General features: G+C 31.6%; 1 protein-coding gene across 1 annotated transcript in view; it reads left to right on the top strand.

Moving 5' to 3' along the window:
* The first annotated feature begins 459 nt into the window (after positions 1–459).
* LOC109543378 (protein artichoke-like) overlaps positions 460–9643 on the top strand; it is a 52080-nt gene continuing 42896 nt past the window's right edge. Inside the window, exon 1 of the mRNA XM_048670236.1 lies at positions 460–664. The gene's annotated coding sequence lies outside the window, so the exon portion shown is untranslated. The remainder of the gene's footprint in view (positions 665–9643) is intronic.

The following is a 9643-nucleotide window of genomic DNA, read 5'->3' on the forward strand; positions in this document are numbered from 1 at the left end:
AGATTAATAATGATTAGCGCAAAATAAAATAAAATAACACAATTTGAAAGTAAAAATAATTTCTCCTAGCTATGAATGAGGGTAATTAATAGGGTGAAACTTGTCTTCACAGCTTCGACTGTCGTGCTCTAGAGAAAGCATGAAAAATTAATTAAAGGAGTTGCAGCAAGTAAAAAGTAATTAAGCAAATGCAGGGAGCAGAATCGAAACTGTTATTAACATTTTGTTCAACGTCACAGTAATAATTTCTGCGCTAAATAATAATTTTAAATTATTTCAGAAGGACAATTTCAAAAATTAAGACTGTGTAAAAAATCCACACTATTAAACCGCTTTTAACAAAATGTGGTAAACCCATCAATCTCCACATCCAACCCAATGTTCCCTGGTTTGAAGGTCTGGCGCGGTCGCCAATCAAACTCTAACCTCGCTCTAACTCCTGCTGAACTGCAGTAAAGCGTGATATGCCGTAGAGTTAGCAACAAGACTCTATCGCTAACGGAAAGATCATCGAGCGCGTTATCGTCAAGTTTTCCAAGAAATTTACTGAACTTTCTAATGGTCGGTTAAGTGGCTCTAATCGGCACATGATTAATGTTGATGGTCTAACTATTGGACTCTAAGAAAATAAGGTAGTTTTTACGAAAATGTACTCATAGAGCAGGTAAGGTGGACAATGGAAAACTATTGATCTCTGCGGTTTACGTGTAGTTTATTGGATTTAGCAAATGCTTTTATTAAATATTAAAATAGAGGGGGTAGTGCTATTAATAAAATATGAGTTGTCACGAAGTATAATCGGTATTTCCCATTAAATATTTCAAAGCATGCAAAAAAGTTTCCTTTATTAGTATTTATCTAGTTGATATCACACGTTGATTTATCGGAGAACAGGCAAATTAATTTGCTAAAGTTATCTACATTGTAATTTCGCCTTTGAGCCTGGAAGGATACATAATAATGAAAGAAACTGGTATAATAAAAGATTCAATAAAACTGCAGACATGAAAATTGCTACGCAACTGCCGACAGTTTCAAGTTTCCGTCTAAAAAGTAGTAATTTTTGTTGTCTTTAGAGTTCACTGAAATGTTTTAGTTACTGTATTTGAATTTCGAAAACTCAAAACACTCGTTTTCTCTGCGTTTCTTCAGAATTGTATTGGTCTACTAACCTTCCAAGCATGGAAAGCTGATTTGAAGCAAATAATTCGAACAGTACAATTATTTTCATTAAAAAAAAGATTAAAAACTCTTGCAAATCTTGATGATCTTTGCGGTCATGTTTGCAGATGAGAATTCATTTAATAAAAAAAAAAACGTTGGTTTAGCCTTTCACATTCGGAATGCTCCTAAATGCATAGAGCACGAATTATATAAATATTAATTTGCCTGTTGCTGTAATTTTTATTTTATTTTCCTCTTGTGCTTGAAAAATTTCCAAGATTTGAAAGTGTGCCGTTTACACGGCGCCACACTTTTGCCTTTTTAATTAAAAAAACTCAAACTCAACAAATGATTAAATTGAAGCCAAGAAAAGTTTCATTCGGTGTAATTTAAATTAACATCCACTCAGCGGTTATTGAAATTCTTCTGAAAACTTAACCATTGTGTGATTGTGTTCTATCGGGTTTACGTTAGCACATTAATTAAGAAGCTCATTTAAACAATTGAAAAACTTACTTAATAATTCCAATTCTTCCATGATTTAAGTATTTTTGGCAAACGATTCTATTAAATCATCCTATTTTAAAATTGCAAAAAATTCACAACTTTTTTCGATTGTAAGTGAAGGTTTTACTACTTTGATAGTGATACTAACACAAGGTTTTATTTCAAGTTTAAAGTTGAATTTTAAAGAGCTGTGCTGGCAATCGTTAGTAATGTTTTGGTAGATTCGCTTTAATCGTTCATAAATTGGATCCGGATTTAAGGCTTAAGAAAGCTTAGTAGCCTTTTTTTTTGTTATATTCCCTAATATTCCGGTGTAATAAAATTACATCGTTATAAATTTTATTAACAATTTTCAATGTTATTTTGTGCACAGGAACAGCAAATGTATTGGATTATAAAAAAGATCGTTACATGTAGCCAATGTAAGCTATATAAAGCTGTTTTGAAATTGCATGTTTGACAAAAAATTATATATAACTTTAAAACGGTTTTAATTATGTAATCAATCGTCATATTATATTTTCCTCACAACCTTGTATTATAGTTATTATATTAGTCTGTCTGCTATGTAATTATTCATTTATATGAATAGCAGCATAAAACTTCTTAAATTAACTTAAATACATTTTCCTACTCACTTGTTGCCTTTAAAAGTTTTCTCAATTTTTATCAACTGATTTTTCCCAAAAATTTTTCCCTGTTGTCTTGAGTTTCACACTAATTAACTTGACTAACTAATGATGCAAAGCAAGCTGCTCAATTACATACTTTTGTAAGTGTTCAAAGTTTATTTACTAAACTTATACAAATTATTTCCCACTGAGGCTTTTTCGTTTCAATGAATTTCTTTGATTCGTTGTTTTTGAATAGCGTAGCTGAAATTGGTATGGGTTTTATTTTATTCTCCATTGTATCGTAGAAATATAAAATATACATAACATCTACATATACTACATACACTAATTGGGCTTTTCTCATTCAATTCCATTCAATTTGTTAAAACTATATCATTTTTTAGCAAAAAGTTAATTGGATATCAGTTCTATTTGAATTTAATGCCTACTAATTATTAATTTGAAAAAATGTATTAGTCGTTGCGTTGGGCATTAGCGCCCATTTTTTGAAACTGGAGAACTTTTTGCTCCTCATGTAAGCCACACTTTGTTGCGAAATGTCAGAAAGAAATTCTTTTTCTCCAAGGCCCAAAAGCCCAAAAATCCAGAAATTTCGGTATAATGATAGCATGTTCTCTTAAATTGGTCCATAAGCAATGAATAACTAAACTGCTCTTGAATTGAATGAAAGACCCATCAATTTCTCATTTTGCGGTTCGAAGCCTTTTATCAACAATAGTTTCTTAAAAAGTTAAAGCCGTAAATCTCGATTTTTCATTGTCAGTAACGTATTTTATTCAGTTCGTAATTCCTTTAGTGAAATTTAGTCGTCGCTTCCTCAAATACAGTTCGTCGCAAAGAAGCGCCTCACCCCAACTATCCTGCCTATCCCTTTCGTGATAAATTATTTATCATGTTTTTCGCATTGCACATGCTTCTCCTGTTTCTTTTTCGCTGACATGAGTTTTACGATAGTTTAATATGCTCTTCAGGCTTGTCTGGAATAAATGCCGTCGGCGTCCTGCTTATGGGTATAAAAATCACAGATCATTAGCCTTGTTTACTTCAATTATGGATTGTTCAGAACAAAATTAAATTGAGTCTCTCATACTAATTAAATCCTGTGTCCCCTGTCTGTTTGAACAACATTTTCATGAAAGTTATACTAAGAAACCTAAAACTAAATTTACTTATTAATGGAACTTTTTCTGGCCGCAAAATATATATTTGAAACCGTATTAAAATCAAATTAATGATATTCATCATTACTTAAATATTCTTTTTGATCCAGAGTTTCATATCGAAATTCGATTATAACCTCATTACTCATTTTACTGCTTAAGGCAAAATAAAATATTTGGATCAAAAGGAAGCAAAGAAACAAAAGAACGCAAGACAACAGAATAATAGAAGCCTTGTTATGTCTCACCTAATTGAATGAAGAAGTACATTTTCTCATATTGAATGCATAATTAATTATTTTTTGTCTTGCATTATATTTTACATTTCTGTTTAATTGCTTTAATGTATTCCATTTTTGTAAAGTGGTTATTATCAAATGTTTTAATGTGTAATTTAACCTTTACTTTACTGACTTTACTGAGAAGAAGCTATACACGATTAGGTACTGTTATTTTTGAGGAAGAAACATGTCTTTGGATGCTTATTAACTTAATAATTCAGGTGCAATGAATCGAAATTATACTGTTTCTATTAATAATATTTCATAGCTATTAAAATTTCCCATTACGAAATATTTTTTTGCAAAAGAATAGGCATTTTAGCATTAATTTTAAACTATTTACCCATTCGATAAAGCAAATCAGCCAAAATAAGTCAGCACATCAAATTATGTAAATTTCGAGTAATTATTTGGAAAATGGCTTAAAACATGATTGTAAAATTGATGAGCTTTAATTCAAAAATCAATTTTCTATGTTGATAACGGGAATGAAACTAATATTAATAAGCGGGCCAGTAATTTCGTTGTCATGAATTGGCTGAACTTTGTGTTGGTTGGGCAGATTTGGATTTATAATTCCGCCAGACCGTAATCAGTGCATGTTGATGAAAACGACCCATTAAATGGATATAAATAATTTTGCTTAATACATTTGCCCTTTTGCATATCGCATAATGGGCCGAAAAATATTTTATTCTGGAATATTATATTGCGCATTAAATTTCAACTGTTTCCTTCCCACTCGCTGCTTTTCCATCATTGGCAAAAATCCGTTGGTGAAAATTTGCGGTTGTTTATTCGCCGATCAAATCCGGCATCGCGTAAACATTAGGAAATTGAAATCGTACAATTTCAAAAGGAAAAGTTTCTGTAAAATGTGAAAAACATAATCGATTAAAAACCGTGGTCTTGTTGCAAAGAGCTCTAGCTGTTAACTTAAGAAATCTCGCAAGTCTTTCAGCTGAGACCGCTGGGTTTTCAGAAGTGGGTTTTGTCGACTTTCTTTAAAAGCTCTCATAAATAATGATAATGACCAGAAAACAACAGACATTTTGTGAAAGATTTGTATATATACATACTTATCTTTACGACGAGAACTTTTAAGGGTTATCTGGTTTGGCAGTTTCGTTTTATGACCGGTTATGCAGAGTTTTCCTTCTTTAGGTGACTTCTCAAATCACAAACGCGTTCTGTTTTATTATGTTTTTAACTATTAAATACCATCATCGACTTGATTTTATCAATAGCGCCAATTTACATTTTTATTCAAAATGTTGAAACGGAGTTTCCTCGGAGAGAAAGATTGGAAGCACAAAATGAACATTACATTTCACGCATAAATAAAATAACTTTTACAGAATACTTGTCTCTTGTTCAGCTGGAAAAAAGCTAGCTTCAAACTACTAGAATTGTTTTAATTTACTTTTCGCGAAAGCGTTGCGTCCACTCTCTTAACATGTAATGAAAACCTATTAAATATTTTTCGAGTTGAGTAGTGAAAGGAGGATTTGGGGGCTTATTGCTAGAAATAGTTAGAAAACTTTTTCCTGTTTAGTTTTGCAACATCATGTTTATACGATAAACGACTAATTGATTTTTCGAACTTTTAACGATAATTTTTTTTGCGCCAATCGAGAGTTTATATGTAAAGTATTACATTATGAAAGGATGAAAAGTTTTTCTAGTGACGATTATTTTCATTTATTCTAAATATGACTGTCAATAAAATGCATATTAAGTTTTTTGAGTCAGACAATAAAAAATATAAAAAAATTAATACAACTCGTTTTTTTTGAAAATTATGTATCTTTTAAAACTGTCGCGACGCAGACGGTGCCATTTTCAATTCTATCTTTGTTTAACATAGACTCAAACTCAATTAGGACCATCAACAATAAAAGCAGTAATTTTTCAAGAACACTTTAAGTAGGGCGCACATCAAATTACGTATTTTATACACCTATATATAATGATCTGTTGCAGTTTTTTTTGTATCTGTCTTCGTTTTCGAGTTATTTGCACAAATATAAATCCATGTAGGGTTCTTGGGTGATTTTCCATGAATTTTATTATTTTTTATATTTTTTCTGCGTTCTTTTGTTCCCATTTTTTTGTGAAAGAAATTAATCTCATAATAAATTGAAATATTTGTTACATTTTTTGTATTTCTATTTGGAATAGCTTACAGCCGAAAAACCTCAATTATTATAGATGAAATTAAAATAAAAAAAATATAAATTTTAAAGTTTACTCGTCAGCCATCCCTATTTTAACTTTAACTTGCACTTGAAGTTTCACAGAGAAATGTGAACAAAAGGACACAACAAAATTTATAAAAAAATTCATAGAAAATCACTCAAAAACCCTACATGAATTTATGTTGGTGCAAATAACTCGAAAACGAAGACAGATACAAAAAAACTGTAAGAGATAACGAAAATTCTTAAATTGAACAACAAATGCCAAAATGTGTTCGATCGAAGTCAGTGGCGGCGCACCTCAAAAAAGTTCGGGTGGGAGGGGGTAAAAGGCGGGTATGCCTCTAGAAAAAAGAACACCTTGTAGATTTTCACAACTAGTCGGCTTATATACGGGTAAAGCGTCTAAACATTAGGCTATGTTAACAATTTGATAAAAATATATCATAAACTGTAGGAGGTAAAGAGAAAACACCAACAATTTTTTAAAACTTTAACACCCTGTATCTCGTTAACCATGGGCCTGAGAAAAAAACTTGAATAGAAACTTGACTTGTTTTGAGGTCCTCTACACGCCTCTGCTCTGTGTCCATAAGGTTGTGAATTGCCCTGTATATAACAAATTAGTGTTATTTTCGTACCTAGAACCTAGAATACGTGGTTAAAATAATACCTCTTCCTCATGGAACACCTTGTATAAGCACTTCTGAAACAATACGTTTAACTTTTTACTGTTGACATAAAGTCATAAAGAATACAATTTCTTTTTATGTGCGAATGCCATGGAAGATGAATAAGCGATATTAAATATTCCACTTTTTTACTTTCCTGAATTTTACTCACTTGTCTACGACATCAATTTGCATTTTCTCAGGCACAACCAATTTCGACGTTTTTATTTACCAAGCTGCAAATTACTGGATGACACAAGACTGACAAGCATAAACCGAATTAGCTTCGAAAATGACAAACTTGAGGAGAAAGTGATAATTTAATTATATCCGAAATTAAATTATCAGAATGAGAATGGGGCTCTGTCGTTCCCTATATTTCCGAGAAATATGGTTTTCGAGTTCGAATTATGCCCCAATTTTTCCTTCAGCTAATCTGATCATCGTACTTGTAATTATTTTTTTTACTGCTCCCTGCAGGATTTTCTTATAGCGTTTTAAGGACTCAAGTTACTTGCATTTTACACACAAAAATGATGTAAACATAGGATGATAGGTATGATTCATTAAGCCAAACATTATTTTCAGTTTACAGGCTGATCGGTTTCATGTAATTAATAAACGTACATAAATTATGAATTTGTTGTTTTGTGGACCCCCTCAAACAGCCATCAAATATTGAAAAACCTTAATATCTGAGGAATATTTATTATACTATTCTCAAGAAAGTAATGCCAGAACTGTTTCTCTGTTCTCGTTAGAATCGTGCTCCTTTAATTTAATCCATGAAGACTGAAACTGTTTCAGAGTTATGTATGCTTTTCGTCCACAATAGCGATTTTATTCAAAAATGGACACGTGAAAAATTGATTCTTCCAAAAAGAATCATGTTCCATTTGCGGTTTTGTTTATATTAGAAGCACTTAATCGTATGCTTTATATGTATATATTATCTGGATGTTCTTTTGTTGCTTAACATGAACAACTAAGCGAAAATGATGTACATGTTCAATTTTGCATAGAGAAATAATTCAGTTGGCGCCTTAATCCAACTGTGCATAACATCACTTATGACAGGTTGCCGATATGGAAGGAACGAAAATATTCTTCGCTTCAAATTCAAGGAACGGACAGCGGAAATAAACAAAATCAACTGCAACGGATATTTCACGAGAACTGAATATAGACCGACGTTTCATATCGGAGAAATCTTGCTGGAAAGAGCAATTCACATAGAATACTTATAAATCTTTTATAACAGAAATCAACGTCTTAACATGAAGAGAGGACATTTATATTGGGCAACACCTAATTCTTGCATGTGAATATATGGGGTTTGGCCACCCATTATGCAATGTATACATTGTCATCGTTTAATTAAGATCATCAATTAGTCTACGATAACGTTCGGGTAAATACATATGTGAATATTAAAAAATGGCAATAGAAAATATTCGCGTGAATAATCTGATATATTTTTGGTGATGTATTTGGTACCACTTAGCATTAGCAGTTCGGGTCTTAAACAATGTTGCGTCGTTTGGTTTATACACATTCTAAAGATACTTAGGTACTTTGTAAATTAACCTTTTCAATTTTTTTTTTAATTCACAAAGTATCACACACCAGTTGAAATCCGTAGTCCTTATTTGCAAATAACTGGACATACACGTTATTCTAAAACTGAAAAGTGCGTTCTATAAAATCTAGATTAACTAGTCAACAGTATCATCGAACATTGAAAACTCCAGACCAGATTGATTTGTTTTTATTGAAAAATGGAAACGTGGACACAACGCCAGGATTCGTTTTACATCGTTAATTAGTGCAATGTGATAATTTTGATGTGGGTGCAAAATGACATAATACTGGTGCTTTGTTTGCAAAAATGAATATCGTTTATTTTACATCTACTGCTGATGTGGTGTTTAAAAAATTACGATAATATGCAGGGATGAAAACCGATTTCTACGGTCGCAAAAATACGGAAAAAAACTACAAATCTTATAAAGTTTAATAATTATTGCAATGAAAATTTCCAACTGTAGAAAGCTTGTTGAATGGCCGACAAAGTAAACATTATCTAAATTCATAAAGACAACGTTTGCGTTCAAGCTGTAGAAGCAAGAAAGTAATTTCTACTTGCTAAACACAGTTATTAAATAAGATTCTAACAACATTGTCCAAATTCTATATCAGATTTGTTATAAAATCAGTTTTTAAATATTGATGGTTCAAAAGCTCAACTTCATTGAACAATACTTGAATTATAATAATTTCAAACACTCCGGCAATTTGGTGAATTAATAACGGCTTCATAACTGTGCAATTTGTGTTAGAAATTATGCTGCAGCTTTCCAAAGTTCTGACATACTGCATGCACTTTGTCACAGCATGAATTAACTGCAGTTTAGCAGTACAAATTAATTTAGGCGAAATGCTATTATTTACAAGGGCCATTTAGAATACTTAAAGCATCTTTCATTCAAGGCAATCCCAATGATGTTAGCTGAAGTTGCTTGCTATATGAATAAGTTGCACTCATCGAATTGGCATGTTAAGACGTTGTGAAACTTCCATCTATTAAAGCTAATGGAAGCTTAGTTTGAAGTTCATTCAAATAGCTTGTTAGACCACTTATATTGTTACTTTAGTAGAAAGACTTTAAAAGTTTCGTAATTTACCAAAAAAAATTAAATTTCAATCGGAGGACTAAAAGCTTGCGGAATATTGGAATCATTTTTCCTTTATTCTAACTCAATTTTATAGCGAATCAATTAAGCTTGTGGACAAAGTTAAAGAGAATTTCACCAAAAAACACGTCCTCAATTTACCCCATTCACTATCCTTGGATATTGCCACATATCTTGATGCAGCAATAAATCTAAATTCACAAAGGATAAATTTCACCCCACACATTGTTTTGCCTAATACCTGAAGACATTTTACGTTTAAATAAGCTGTTTTAAGAAGAGAAAACCAATTTTCAATAAAGCTTGCCAGCTGCCTTCATTGATAGTCTGCGAA

Source organism: Dendroctonus ponderosae, unplaced genomic scaffold, assembly GCF_020466585.1.
Source record: "Dendroctonus ponderosae isolate FM_Combo_2020 unplaced genomic scaffold, Dpon_F_20191213v2 Dpon_F_20191213_1, whole genome shotgun sequence".
Lineage (NCBI taxonomy): Eukaryota > Metazoa > Arthropoda > Insecta > Coleoptera > Curculionidae > Dendroctonus > Dendroctonus ponderosae.